At 44.9% G+C, this 15,886-nt stretch overlaps 1 protein-coding gene across 9 annotated transcripts in view; it reads right to left on the reverse strand.

The window, feature by feature from the left end:
• Positions 1–14,197, reverse strand: part of BCLAF1 (BCL2 associated transcription factor 1) — a 33,654-nt gene extending 19,457 nt beyond the window's left edge. For 5 of the 9 annotated variants that reach the window (XR_012902684.1, XR_012902683.1, XM_075924245.1 and 2 more), the window contains exons 1-2: positions 13,580–13,737; positions 3,538–3,609 (exon numbers count right to left, since the gene is read on the reverse strand). The gene's annotated coding sequence lies outside the window, so the exon portion shown is untranslated. Of the gene's footprint in view, positions 1–3,537; positions 3,610–9,883; positions 10,006–13,579; positions 13,739–14,059 lie in introns of those variants that run through there. The other 4 variants (XM_075924244.1, XM_006123850.4, XM_075924248.1 and 1 more) reach the window with 4 other exon arrangements.
• Positions 14,198–15,886: the final 1,689 nt, after the last annotated feature.

Below are 15,886 nucleotides of genomic sequence, written 5' to 3' on the forward strand. Positions count from 1 at the left end.
GGCAGCCCTAATTTTAATGGTATAAAAGTAAAATATCACAGTTCAACACTTTGTGGAGGGAAAAAGATTGCATCCAAGACTGACTAGACTATCCCAATTGTTTACGTTACTGATGGTGAAAAAAATATGGCTTACCTCTGAGGCGTTCAACCAGTTCTGAAGCAGTAGTCACTACAGTGGCTACTGCTGTAGCAAACTAGCCACACTCAACTGGCCAAATAGCCACATATGCCTAGGGCAGGGGTGTCCAAACTTTTTTCAACGAGGGCCAGATTTGATTAAGTGAACATGCATGAGGGCCGACCATTTTGCCTGACATTCTTTGAACCATTAAAATTAAATGCAAATTAACTATTTTATGCAAAGTTTATTGCAAACGGCATACTTTTCATTTCGTCACATGGATGACAAATCTAAACAGGTGTTAAATCACTCTGCCTTTCATATCTGAAGGCCAGATGAAAAAAAATCCAGGAAGCTGAAATATATGTCAGGAACATTGTAAAGTACATTACATATTATTGGTAATAAAGGTTGTCTGTCAACTTTTAAGTTAAAAAAATATGAACAGGAACATAACACCAAGTATACATGTTGTGTCCAAATATATTTATAACTGATTTAGACCAACTGACATTAACTGAGATTTTACAATGTATTCATCTCAATACATATGGATTTGTTGGGGGCCACAAAAGATAGATATTGCCAAATTACCTGTGGGGCCGTATTAAACCGGAACACGGGCCGCAATTGGCCCGCGGGCCGGACTTTGGACATGCCTGGCCTAGGGTCTGGCATGCTGGACACCACAGACTTACCCATTTTATAATTATAGCATGAAGCCCTGCCAATACAGCTAGACCATGGCAATTCAAACTTTCCCAGACTATTCTGATCTATTCATCAACTAAGAGAGCAGCAGAGGAAAACCCAAAGATTTTCCTTTACATAAGACTGCTCAGACTAGGGTGGTTAACCAGTGGGGGCTGGGAGCAGCCCTTGCCCCCAGTGGATTTGGATATTCCACAGGCAGGGACTGACTTTAAAAATATTACTGACTGCTGGAAGCCCAAAAATAGGCGATGCATGCAAGACATACAGGTCTCTCCAGATCAGTTTAAAAATCAGTGCCCCACACAGATCAGCTCCTGGCTATCATCCCAGCTGATACAGAGGCAGCACTGTGGGGCAGCAGCAGCCCCTGTGTGTAGGGGGCCTGCGCTCCCCCTGGACAGAGTCTACTCTGGTATCCCATGGAGCAGCTTCTGCCTGCGGTAGGGATGTTAAAATGTGGTTAACTGACAAGTCGAGTAGTCAATGGAATTTCCATCAACTACTGGATAGGCATTTCTGCATTCCTCCTTTGAAATGCACAAGAGCCCCGGCTAGAGCTATTGTACATTTCAAAGGAGGAATGCGGAACTCCATGTACAGCCCAAGGCCAGCGGGAAGTCCCGCCGACTACGGGCTGCCCGTAGGTGCCTGCTTTGAAATGTACAAGAATCCCCAGCGGGGGCAATCTTGTGCATTTCAAAGCCATGGAGCCCAGGTTCCGTGCAACACTTCCCCAGAACCTGGGGTCAGCTGGGGAGTCCCTGGCTGACTCCAGGTTCTGGGGAAATGCCATGCGGAGTCCAGGATCAGCTGAGGAGTCCCCAGATGACCCCAGGCTCCACAGCTGCCCCTTTGAAATGTGGAAGTAGTGTTTCAAAGGGGCAGCTGCCGCACAGGTCCGCCCCCCCCTCCGCTTTGGTGCCTCTATCTCAGAGGCACTGGGAGGGCGGGAAGAGAGAGAATCCATTAGTTGACTAACTATCCGATAAGCAAATGCTTCTCGTCAGATAGTTGACTAGTCCTTAACATCCCTAGTCTGCGGGCAGCTCCCCTGCATGCTCTTAATTTAAAACTCACTGGCGGGCTGGGACTGAGCCAGCTGCTCAGAGTTTTAAATGTAGGGCATGGGGGGGGAGGGGGGGAGAGGAACCGGTGCAGTTAACTGAGAGCATTAACCGATAAGCTGTCACATATTAGTTAATCTGTTTCCCAGGTAACCGTTAACACCCCTAATGCCAAAACAGAAAATTTGCCAAACCATGGAAGTTAAACATTGTCTAGCAGCACTACCAACACTTCTACTGCTCACTAGGCTCTTACAAAACATTTAGGGGTATAGTAGAGCTAAGTAACAGCAACGAAAACAGAGTCAGGACCTCTGGCTGTAAACAAACTTTATGACACTGCAGGAAAGTTAAGGGGGACATCCAGCTAACTAAAATCATGCCAGATTATGGATGTTGCTAGACCAGAGGGGTTCGTCCTATACTTTCAAAAAGCATCCATAACAATGTTCAAGACATACATGATTTTTTTTTTTTAATTACATGGTGAGTGAACATAAGGCTATAATGGATCTATTAAAATACAGAACTGCTAATAAGTGGCTCTACATTCAGGATAACTTAGTAATTTAAACACAAGTTGAGAGTTGTCTTTGTAATTTGCAGAAAAACATGCACTTGCCATTCTGAAATAAATCCTAGGCTACAAAAAAAAAAAAAAAAAAAAAGCTTGTGTATGGAACAAGATAAAACAAGACTTACAAAAGCCAGACCCTTAGTCTTTTAACTCCAAAAAAGGGAATCCTCTATTACTTGAGTTTAAGGAAAACTTGTTTACACAGATGAAATGTAACTTCCGTATGGTCTCTCTATGCTACCGCCAGCAATCTACAATCAAACTATTCATACCATGGTAGGTCCAATAGGAAGTGTCTGCACTGCAACACCATTGTTACAGCATAGCAGTTATGCCACTGTAGCTCTTGTAGAATAGACAGTCAAATGCTAACAGTTTTTTTAAAAACACATTGTTTAACTGCAACCAGTTTTCTTCAACTATAGTTAAATCTCACTGAAAATTCTTATATAGGCTATGTGGAAAGTAGCAAATTTAATGACCAACTTTACTAATTTTCTTCAGTTTACAAAAAGATCTACCTTTCTCAATAAACCTGGCAATTTCAAGCCAAATTAATTTTTTTCAGACAGACTAATAAGAGATATTCAAAACTGGAATTCATGACTGCATCCTTAAAAATGAAAATAATCGATTCAATGTACATGTTTTAAATAACAAAGTTCAGATCAGACTAGAATAGAAGTTCTCAAAATGTGGATCGAGACGCCAAAGTGGATCATGACCAGGCTGGTGTTAGACTTGCTGGGGCCCAGGGGACAAAGCCCAAGCTCCACCACCTGAGGTCAAAGCCAAAACCCCATGGCTTTAATCCTGGATAGCAATGCTCAGGTTACAGGTTCCTTGCCTGGGGCTGAAACCTTTGTGCTTCAGCTTGACACATCCACCTGAGGTACTGAAACTCAAGGTTTGGAGCTTCTTCCCCCCTCCCCCACACCACCTATCCCCCATTCCCAGCTCAGATAGTAATTGTTGTTCATTGCAGTGAAAGCCCCTTCTGAGAAGTTTGCTGGACTAGAAATACAAAAGTATCAGAAATAAATCAAGCGTTAATCTTACCTTAGGCTTCTAGATGTTAATCAATGAAGTGATTTTAAAATTCTCTAAATGTGTTCTCAGAAATATTAATCTCTGTAAAACATAAAAATTATTGTGAATGTTATGCATATTCAGGTGCTCCGCTCAGCCCTCCTTTTAATCAGTTAAACAATGTGTTTAACCTGTTAGCCAATAAAATGGGATTTTACATCTGTAACTTAAATCTCTAAAATTTTCCTCAGAAGCGTTTCTTTTGCAGTCTTATGGCAGCATAAAATATGGACAGTAATTAATCAACTTTTGCTAGTCACCATGTTTCATTGTATAAGAAATTTTCTCTTTTTTAAATATACAAGGAATCAGAATGTCGAACAGCACATCAGGATACCACTGCACCAGAACTCAGCACTGACAAAAAGTCAACTGCAGAGAAGTTCTACACAAAAGATTTGGGTTTGGAGAAACAATTAGGAATGTTACATTTAGATTAATCAACTAATGGACTAGTTGATGGAATTTGCATTGACTATACAATTAGTTGATAGGGCACCTCCGCCTTTGAAATGGAGCAAGACCCCCCCCCCACCCTCCACCCCCAGCTCTTGCTACCTTTTGAAGGCAGAAGTGCCACCAGTTCCCTGCTGTGTCCTGCCCCCACACCTCTCCCCCCATCAAGACGGTGCTGGGGAGAACCAGCTTTTAAGCCGGCTCCCCCTAGAATCAGCATATGTTTATTGGATAGTTGACTTATTGCTTACATCAGGGGTCTCCAAACTTTTCAGCCCGAGGGCCGCATTAACTATCAAACAGCAGTTCGGGGGCCGACTACACACTTGAGGTCCAAATAAAAAACAATCAAAACATGGATGTTGTTTTTAATTATTTATTTAATATTATTTTATTCAGTTATTATTTAATAACACATTCATACACTACACATGAACACCTGTATTAGTGTGAATGGTGAAATTGTTTCCTGGATGCCAAAATAGCAGACATTTCTGGCTTTAGATTTGTTGTCCCTAACATCAACAGTGACCTGAGATTATCATCGGACAAGTTTGTTCTCAAATTGTTCTTCACGTATTTCATTCTTGAAAATGTTTGTTCACACAGGTATGTTGTTCCAAAGATTGAAAGGTACCTTGATGCAAAAGTTTTGACATTAGGAAAGTCTTCCTTGGGCAAAAACTGGTAAAAACCCACCAGTCCTATTTTGAACTTGTCCCTAAGGAGGTCATTTGTTTGCAACTCAATGACTTCCAGCTGCAGTTCATCTGGGCAACTGGCCACATCTGCTTCAAATGGGTTTTGAAACAATCTCACTTCTTCTGCCTTTGAATCCAAAAAGGTCTCCACGGGCCGGATGAGAGGGCCTCGCGGGCCGCATCCGGCCCCCGGGCCGTAGTTTGGAGACCCCTGGCTTACATCCTTAAACAGAATCATATTTTAGTATACCACACTTAATATCTGGTGTATCAAAGTTAATGAACTAGATATTTTTACAGCCCAAAGAATCAAAGTATCTGAGCACCTCACAGCCATATGTAAATTAAGGGCTCACTCCTACCCCCACTGAATTAATAGACACCTTTCCACAGAACTTTAGTGATAAGTAGGATCAGTGCATAAATACTTCTGCATCCCAACATTATTTAATAATTTGGGGTAAAAGCATTTTAATAGTGTCTACACATGGGCCTGTTCAGGTACAGCTGTTTCCCAAAATTAACTAGATGCTTCTTGCAAAAGAGTCAAATTACTACTAAAACCATGTACAGCCAAAGCCTTTAGAAGAGTAACATTTCTAACCTTCACAGGTATCTAGCTTCTTTGGAAAACTGTAAGCATAAAATACCTTGGATTTCTATACCAGTGATCTCCAACCTTTTTACACCCAAGATCACTTTTTAAATGACAGACCAAGCCAAGATCTACCGCCCCGCCCCTTCCTTGAAGCCCCGCCCTCTCTATTCTCCTCTTTTCCATCACTTGCTATCCCCAATCCTTATACTGCTACTTAAAAAAAAAAATTCCCACCATTCCTCACAGCTTCTCACCTGTGCTGTTGCTCAGTGAGTAGCTGCTCCTCAAATGAGGAAATCTAATGTAAATGTATTGCGCAGGCGCACAGTTCAGAAAGGGCTCAAGAGCTACTCTTAGAGCCTCAGAGATCTACCGGTAGATCGTGATCTACTGGTTGGTGACCACGGTTCTATACTAAATCCTCTCAGCCTACAATTCAGGACCCCTCCTTCTTTGTCAACCACTGCACCTCCATGTTTGCCTGCAACTCTAACAGCAGCAGAATGGTACAGAAATTTGTCAGTTTCAAACACCTGCTCACAAGATTCTGAATTGTAGCAGCAAATAGAACAGTTTTAGTTGCATGATAGTGTTGCCTGCTTGGTATAGTTTCATGATACTGCTACTCTAGGTAGCACAGGCAATGTGAGCCTCAGAATTGTACATGCAAGAAACTATTTTGTAAGAAAAAACATCTTCATGTTTAATACTCTAAAAAAATGGTTAGTCCATTGCTCACCAAAGAAAGACCACCACTGAGATAGTTTAAAAAAAAAAAATAGCGGCTGCAAAACAGAGGACAAGATGAGTTAGGAAGACAAATTTCCTCACAGCATATAACAGGAGGAACCTTGAGACCTCCAACTGCATACTCATTGAGTGCTAATCATCCACCAGAATCAAGCAGATACGCCCATCATGATGTTTTCAGAAAGTGCAAACAACAAGGGATCTCAGGAGCTTAGTCATTCCCACTATCATTAACACCTATGTTTAAAAGATCCATGAAAAAGGAAAAGGATAAGCTGAAATGGTTATGATCCCACATGCCCAACTCTGCCTGCCTGTTCATAGTTGTGTCATCAATGTTAACAAAACATATCTTTGTCACCGTTTTAAAGATAATGTACAGAAATTTTTGAAAAAAATATTTAGGAAAATTATTCCTGTCTACTAACAAAAAAACTGTTACCTGAATCTTTATACTTCCTTCCCCACACACCCCAATTTACAGAAAGAGAAATTTCAGCATTGTAGGAGGACTCTGGCCCTTCGCTAATTGTTATTTTAAAGTCCCAAGGAGATTTTGCAAGTTAAAATCATATTTAAACTAATTTGATAGCAAGAGTTATGGTAATTCATGTACTGTTGATTGCAGTGTTGTAGTAGCCATGTTGGTCCTAGGATATCAGGCTATATCTACACTGCATTCCTCTTCGGAGAGAGGAATGCAAATGCAGACAAACGAAATTGCAAATGAAGCGCAGATTTGAATTTCTTGTGCTTCACTTGCATAATCACATCCAGCCGCTATTTCGAAATACTCTATTTAAAAAAAAACGCTATCTAGACGAGATTATTTAGAAAGAAATAACTCTTAAACCTCATTTTAAAGGAGTAAGGGTTATTTCGAAAGAAGGGTTTTCTTTCGAAATAACCACGTTTAGACAGCATTTCTTTTTTCGAAATAGGGTATTCAAATCTGCTCTCCATTTGCAATTTCGTTTGTCTGTATTTACATTCCTCTCTTGAAAGAAGAATGCAATATAGACATACCCTCAGAGAGGCCAGGTGAGATAATCTTCTGTTCTGACAGAGAGGCTCATTAACAGAAGTGAGTCGAATAAAAGATATGACCTTACATATCTTGGATTAGGAATATAAGAATAGTCGATTAGTTGACTACCCAATAAGCCTAGGTTTATTGGATAGTTGAGTCAACTACTCGCATTTCCCCTCCCCCCACCTCTGTCAGAGGCAACAAGGGAAAAGGGGGGAGCAGATCCGGCAGTGGGGGGAGCCAGCTTAAAAGCTGGTTTCCCCCAAAACCATCTCCGTTGTGCCTCTTATCAGAGGTAGCAGCAGGGGAAGGGATCGGGAGGAGGAAGTGAGCAGGGAGGCTGCTCCAGCAGCAGCCCCTGGTCAGTGGGGGGTCCCAACTCTCCGCTGGGACCCCCTGCAGACAGGGGCTGCTGCGGCAAAGCAGCCGCTGTCCATGGGGCTCCCAGCTCCCCAATGGGATCACCCACGGACAGAAGCTGCTGGACCCCGTACGAACAGGGATCGAGCAAGCCCAGTCCTGGAACACGCTGGGTCCAGGAGCTACCCCCTCTGCGGCTCTGCAGTTTAAATGTGGTAGGAGCCAGGCTGCTGTGCGCCTGGCTCTTACTACATTTAAATTGCAGAGCCACAGCAGAAGTAGCTCCTTCTGAGTGCCTTCCCTTATCGAATAACCATGTAGTTGATACAATTTGTATCGACTGCATAATTATCCAGTTACCTGCCTCTTAACATCCTTGCCTTGAATCACCAATTCTATTTTCATTAATGTAAGACTACAAAAAAAAAAAAAAAAAAAAAGAATATTTTCCTTTTCAAAGTTGTATTAAATTAGCTAGCATTTCTGTACAAGGAAGCAAAATTTACTATAAAAAATGCCCCCTCCACCCCCCTCTCCCAGTCAACTTTTCCTCAACATGATTTTTCATTGGCAGTACATATAGTTTTATGGACACTACTGTTTTACAGTCTCTATTCATTATTTTTACCCTATAAATGCAAGAAAACTCCTGCATTTCCCTTCTCTTCTACATCACATACTTATATGAAGCATTTAGGAACCAACTGGAATAATCTATATAATTTTGAAATACTCTTTACAATGAACAAATTAATGTACGCAACAGTAGCACAAATTTCTATTAATATAGGATACAAAGTTTGCCCAGGTTAACTTGGGAATGTGTGTTTAAAAAACAGGGAAGTTAAGTTGTTTGATTTACTGGGGCACATCTATTTGTTCTTTTGGATACAAAATAAATTGAAAACATTTGAGGATAACACGTGTACTACTTTCTCAATGGACAAATATTGAACCTCAATTTGCAATTTTGCATATGTTTTCAAATTTTTCAACATTGAGATTTCTTGTATGCACATTAGGGATGATAGCGACTGGTCGATTATCCGATAAGCAAATGCTTATAGGACAGTCGAGTATCCACTTGGCTAGTTGCTCCCCAGCTCTTGCTGCCTCTATCAAAGAGAGGCATCAAGGTGGGGGGAGGATCAGGTGCTTGTGCTGGGGGTAACCAGCTTTAAGCGGTTCCCCCCCAGCACCTTCTCCGCAGGGGACAGGAGAGGCAGAGGCACAGTGGGAAAACAGCATGAGAGAGGACTGCTTCAGTCCCCGCTGGCACAGGTTCCCATTCCTGGAACTTCTAATTTTGAAATGTACAAGAGCCCTTTAGGGCTCTTGCACATTTCAAAAGCAAACATGTGGCAGGGATCATGGGGTGAGCAAGGGGTCCATAGTACTGCCTCTCAGAGAGGAGACAGGAACCAGCACTGCGGGGAGGCAGCTTAGAAGCCGGTTCCCCCCAGCACTGTCTCCAGGGTGCCGCCTCCCACCCTTGGCCTCTATCAGAGGCAGCAGCGGGTGGGGATAAGCGATGCTGCTGGGAAGCAGCCCTGTCCACAGGGATCCCCGCAGTAAGCTGGGTTCCCCGCAGACAGGAGCTGTTGCCACAAAGCAGCCAGGGCAGCAGCCCCTGTCCATGGCCAGCCCTGGCCGCCGCGAACAGGGGCTGCTGGACTGAGTGCAAACCAGGACCAAGCAATCCTGGCTTGCACTGATCATTGAGCCTCTTCATTTTAAGTGAAGTAAAGCCCAGCGGCTCTTACTACATTTAAAATGCAGAGCAGTAGTGTGGGTGGCTCTAGAGCCAACTCCTGGAGCTACCTCCACTGAGGTTCCACACAGCAGGGCTTACTGACTAATCGTATAGTCGATACAAATTGTATCAACTACACAATTAGCCAGATAATCACATTTTAACAACCTTAATGCACATATTACATTCAGATGAGGGATGTTAGTGTATGGAGGTTTAATTGATTACCCAATAAGCCTGGGCTTCTCAATTAATCCTAACGACTACACGTACCCCCTCTATCAGGGGCAGCAAGGGGAGGGGAGAGGCAAGAATCAGTTCTGGGGGGAGCCAACTTAAAAGCAGGTTCCCGACAAGCACTGGATCCCATGGAGCCAGTACATGCAGGAAGCTGTCTTTCAAGCCAGCTCCCTGCATGTGTGTGTTCCTGCGGAGCCACCTGTCCCCACGCTGCTGTTTCTATAAGGGGCGGGAGGGAGCCAATACTTGCAGAGAGCCAGTTTAAAAGCTTGTTCCCCAAGAGTACTGGCTCCCACCTTCTCCCTACCCACATGTAAACATGTGATTCAAGCAGTAACATGTTTTTATGTAAACACGATAGTTAACATCCCTAGTTCAGACAATCCCTTCACAGACAATACATTATGCCAGAATAGAGCTGAAATTACCTCTTTTGCCAACTAAGGACCATTGTGGCATCAGAACAGTGGAAGTGGCTCACTGTACCAATCAGTAGGAGATCAGAAGAAAGCCGAGGCTGCTTTTTTCCACAGCAATATTCCTGCAGAACCTGGTTACAGAGAATAGGATATGGTGTGGCCCAGGCCACCCCTTCCCATGGATCCCCGTGGCTGGAAACTGGGATACTACATACCGTGTAACAGAACAGTTTTGTAACCGCATGAAATCTTATCAGTTACATAACTATTCAATAGTCCCCAGGGGACAGAGCTGGCAAGCCGAGCACTGCCAATCCCACTCCCAGGGAGCCCCCTGCAGCCCCACACTGCTGCCTCTATATCAGAGGCAGCAGCATGGGGTAGCAGGTGGGAGCTGGTTCATGAGGGGAACCAATTTAAAAAAATCAGCCCTCCAAGCAGAAGGACTGCCTGCCACCCCACTGCCTCTGATACAGAGGCAGCAGTGTGGGGTAACAACAGCCTGTGTCCGCAGGGTGTCCAAGCTCCCCATGGACGGAGGCTGCTCTGTCCACAGCGCGCTCAGGCCCGCCACGGAAAGAGGCTGCTTAGCAGCAGCCCTTCCTGTGTCCCCCCCGCACTGCTGCCTCTGATAGAGGCAGCAATGTGGGGGTAAGGAGAAGGGGGTCAAGCGGCACTGGGGAGAGCCAGCTTTTAAGGAGGTAGCTGGGGGGGGGGGGGCAAGTCCAGGAGAACCAATACGCACAGGGAGCAGGCTTGAAAGCCAGCTCCCTGCATGTATTTGCTCTAGGCTGCCCTCCCCCCCCCATCCTCAACACTGCTGCCTCTCTATGTGTATGTCTACACTACCACCCTAGTTCGAACTAGGGTGGTTAAGGTAGGCAACCGGAGTTGCAAATGAAGCCTGGGATTTGAATTTCCCGGGCTTCATTTGCATATTGCCGGGCGCCGCCATTTTTAAATGTCCGCTAGTTCGGACTCCGTGCCCGCGGCTACACACGGCACGAAGTAGGTAGTTCGGATTAGGCTTCTGAGGTGTACCGGTAGTTCGGAATAGGAAGCCTAATCCGAACTACCTAGTTCGTGCCGCGTGTAGCCGCGGGCATGGAGTCCGAACTAGCAGACATTTAAAAATGGCGGCGCCCGGCAATATGCAAATGAAGCCCGGGAAATTCAAATCCCGGGCTTCATTTGCAACTCCGGTTGCCTACATTAACCACCCTAGTTCGAACTAGGGTGGTAGTGTAGACATACCCTATCAGAGGTAGCAGTGCGGGGTGGAGGGGCAGGCAGATCTAGTGCTTGTAGAGAGCCAGCTTTTAAGCCTGCCTCTCACAGGCATCGGCTCCCACTCCCCACCCCTTGCAGTCTCTGATACAGAGACAGCAAGGGGTTGGGGAAATGAGTGAAGTTGATGAGCTCAGTTAATTGTATAATCATCCCTACTGGAAATGGCAAACCGGAACCATGAGAACGGTGAGGCTCTGTGGCTACAGAGCTGTTAGGTAAACAAAGTGGCACGGATCCACTAGCAGCTTTTCCAAAGCAGGCCTGCAGCTATTTTGAGAAACACTGGTACATGGGGAATGATAGACAGAGTGGGACACACGGGGCTAATAGAGAGGGGGAATCATACAGACAGATTCAGAACGGCTAGTGGAGGACCAGACTGGAGCAGGGACTGACCGGGAGTGGGGGTGCAGAGCCACATGAGAATAGGAGGACGGAGGAAGGGCCACTTTAGGATGAGTAGGGGGTACAGGAACGCATGGGGATGCAGAGGCACAAGCGGATAGGAGAAAAGAGTTGCAGGACGTGGGAAATGGACAGATGTTCCTGGCTGAATGGGAGAGGCTACAGACCAGGCAGTATCTGCATGGGACAGGCTCCCCAACAATCCCCTTTCCCCCAAAAAAACCTGTTTCATACTTCCCCCACTCACACCCAGGCTCCTTCCCAACAATAACTACTCTCTCTCAGCTCCTCCATTACCCTTAACTCTCCCAAGCTTTGGCATTGCTTCTGCAGGGTGAGAGCAATACATTTCTATATTGTATTTTAAATGTATTAATATGCCTAGTAAGGACTCTATCAAAAATATGTTCTGAATTTTTTTCTGCATGGTTAAAAATGTATTTTTTGACAGGTATGTTGAAATAAATTACCAAAATAATTAGAACTAGAGTGTTTATACTGTATTATTCTGACAAGTAAAATATGTAGAACAAAACTATTGTATGCAGAATTTTCAATTTTTGGTGCAGAGTTCCCCCAGAAGAAAATGAAAATGATTGTCATATTTTGTCTGCCTAGCATAGAGACAATCTAAGAAATACTAGGATACAGACATTAAACTGAGACAATTAAGTAATAAAACTGATACTCTCCTGAACTATTTTATTTGAAAAATTATTTCTCTGGAGAAAAAAAAGGATATTAAATGTACAAATATTTCTGCAATAGATGAGATGTTGATAATAGCAAAATTTCTTTATTCTGATATACTATACTACATATTAGTACACACAAGTACAAATAAAGATAAAAGCCTGTGTTTATTTAATGTGCAATAAAGAGTCAAAAGCATAATGTCTTGAAGAATTTTGCCACTATACAATTTAGATTTGATGGCAATAGGGGTATTTTTTAAACAGCAAATTTTACATACAATAATTTTGATCTAGTGGCTCTCTGGACTGTATGTTTTTTTTGTTTTTTTGTTTTTTAAGAGAAATTACTATCCTCTTAAAACAGTTGTTTTACATTTTTTGTCATGTGCTGGAGCCCTAAAAATTTTCAAATGGTAGTCCAGCCCCTTTTGGAAATCTTAGGTGATCTGCAGATCCCAAGTTGAAAACCACTGCTTTAGAACATGAAAATAGCTACTATATGAAGTGCCAAGGAAGCCTGTTTTCCTCTCCTCCTGCTCCTTCTGCAGCAGAAAGTAACTACTCCTTCAAAGAAATGTTAGGCTAAAAGGTTTGCTTCTAAATCTCCAATCGGCTGTCAGAGTTGTAGTGACTTGACAAATACAGCTGGCGCATTTAATAAACACGAGCCTAATTCCTCGCCATTGGAAGCGAGGGAAGGCAGGGGAGAGGTACCCAGCGAACAAAGGCAAAGCACAAGGCAAGCGACCCTGCGGGCGCTCCCGGCACTCGCTGGCACCCGGGGTTAAGGGATCAGTTTCCCAAGCCTGAGAAAAACGGCGGAAACAGAAAGTGGCGCCCGCACCGCAGGCTACCTGGCCCGCCCGCGGCGCGGCCGCCGCTGAACTGAGGCGGCTCCCGACAGGCGATAACGCCGCCGAGACCCCCCCCCCCCAGTGGGGCCCGTCCCCTGCGCTTCCCGCCGCTGCGGGGGCGGGGGCAGAGCTCGTAGCGCGCCAGGCCCCGCCCGCTCGCCTGGAACAGCGCCGCTCTCCGAGCCCCGCGGCCCAAAGCGCGCGCGAGGCAAGAGCCACACACGGGGGGTCTCGCGCCCGGCGGCGGCGGGGGGGGGGGTCTCCGCCTTCCGTGGTTTCTCCTGCCTCGCGCCGGCGGCCCGGCCGCACCAAGCGCTAACCACAAACCCCGCCCGCAACAAACTGCGCGAGGCCGCCGGCGCGTTGGCGGGACCGAAAGGCCCCCCCTGCGCCACCCCACTCCCCCCCCTCCGTGGCCCGAGTAGCCGATCCCGGCCACTGCCGCTGCGCCGCTCCCTTACCGCAGCTCGGCGGCCATTTCCCGTCGCCGTGAGAGAAAGGACTGGAAGGGGAAACCATAGAGAAGAGAAAGGGACGGCTGCTGCTGCGCGAGACTATAGACCTACGTCACTTCCGCTCCAAGAACGGAAAAGTCGCAAACCCAGTAGCCACCCCTCCCCCCCCCCCATGTTGGTCTTGGGCGAAGCGTGCGTCTTTGCCACAGCTAAAATGGCGACCAGTGCTTCCGGGTTAGTCAGGTGACGGTAGACTCAGTCACATGACACCCGCGACCCTGTTCTTCGGGATCTAAGAAAGCGAGTGACCAGAAAGGGAGGGGCCACACCCCCGCGTGGCGCCCCGCAGGCCCGGGCATTCCATAGCGCCAGCTCGTGCCCTCGCTGAGAGTGACAGCTGGGGAAGGCTCCTTCTGCAGCATCCCCTCCCCCGCGCCGTGACCCGCAGGGGGAAGGGCCCCTGCAGCCCCTAGCAGAGTCGGTTACCTGTAGGCGGAAGGTTGCGCCCGTGCACAGGAAGCTATGCAAAGGTGTTCGCTGTAAAGCGGAGCACAGCCCCGGATCAGCCCTCGCTCCGACTGATCCTTTTCTGCAGGAAGGAAAACGGTCTCTTAACAACAGCGCTTTACTGCAATAGCTTTTGCAGCAGACGTGCGCATAGGGCTTTGGTGCAATACCTCACTGTCTTATCTGATAAGAGACAGCAGCAGAGAATTTATCTTAATGCTTCCAGCACTGCCACCCCAACAAAAAGTGGGGGTGTTCACTATAATCCTGCAATGTAGGTAATGCAGGCACAGGTTACAGTAGGGAGTACATAATAAAATAACACTAACTTGAAGGGTTTTTTTTTACTTTTAATATTTAATTCCTCTCTACAGTAAAAAGTTCTCTCGCTTTCTCTCTTCACCTAGCCTTCTTTCTGCACTAACTCGGGATATTAAAAAGTATCTTCCGTCTTCTCTCAAAGGTCTTATAGGCAGGTTATGTTTTATATGGATTTACAAGGGCTCATCCAAGTTCATGATGCATAGAAGTAGAGTTTCAGAAGGGTAGCCACTAGACTAGCAGGAAACAGGAAAAACTTAAAAGTAGAATTGTTCAGATTGAAGGAATATTCTGTGTGTTGGATGGGCTCCTTCATATATTCACATTTCCAAAGCTAAAAGGGAAGTATCACTCTCAGAGTCTATGGTCAAAACCCTTATGAGGACTAAGAGCAGTGTCGACCTATCATATCGTACCTTCTCTATCAGCTTCTTGGGATATGAACACTATTTTTCATTATTCACTATTTTTCCCCTCCTCCCAATCAGCTATTTATTTTGGACCTGGACTTTTAATACTCCATTGATCTGAAGAAGTGGGTTGTACCCATGAAAGCTCATGATACCATCTACATGTTTTGTTAGTCTTTAAGGTGCTGCTGGATTATTTGTTTTTTAAGTTTTTCTAGTTATAGACTAACTTGGCTACCTTTCTGAAGCTTTTATAACATATCATGACAGGCTGAATTGCAAAATTACAATATGATAGAGTCCCACTCCCACAGATATTTAAGAGCACAAAGATTGGATTTCACTCCTTTTATTGAAACCAGTGTAAAGCTGGACCATCTCTATTGAAATGAGTGGAGTTACTCCAAGTTTACTCCATCATAAGAGACAGCAACATTTGAATTTGAGCTGTGTAACGTTTAGTTCTTGTACCAAAGCCTGACACTAATCCTTCAAATTACATCATTTCACACGGATTTTATTTAGTTTCACAAACCAAGTGGTATTAAGCTGTGTCAGTCCTTGGACTGGATGCTTAGGGAAAGAAGTAAAGATAATTCAGTAGAGGGCGCTCCTTCATCTAAGCACTCAATGAATAACTCTTCTTGCTTCCAGAGCAGTGTTTCTCAACCTTTTTTATAAAGTACCCCTTTTAAAAAAAAATTATAAGTATATTCAGTACCTACAGTTTTCAGGCAACATTTTTTTCTACCATTTTTTTCTACCATTGCAACACATTTGTTTAAACAAGTAAATCGTAGCTGGGCGGGCGATGACATTTTTGGGTGTAAAAAGTACAAAAATAATAAAGCGCTGTAAGACTTAAAATAAAAATCCAATTTTCTTCAAATTTCAGTTGTGTTGACATACCCCCCTAACTTCTCTCGAGTACCTCTAAGGATACTCGTACCACTGGTTGAAAAACACTGCACACTAGGCCTACGTCTAGACTGGCGTGATTTTCCACAAATGCTTTTAACGGAAAAGTTTTCCGTTAAAAGCACTTGCGGAAAAGAGTGTCTAGATTGGCACGGAC

Source organism: Pelodiscus sinensis, chromosome 3 (assembly GCF_049634645.1).
Source record: "Pelodiscus sinensis isolate JC-2024 chromosome 3, ASM4963464v1, whole genome shotgun sequence".
Classification (NCBI taxonomy): domain Eukaryota; kingdom Metazoa; phylum Chordata; order Testudines; family Trionychidae; genus Pelodiscus; species Pelodiscus sinensis.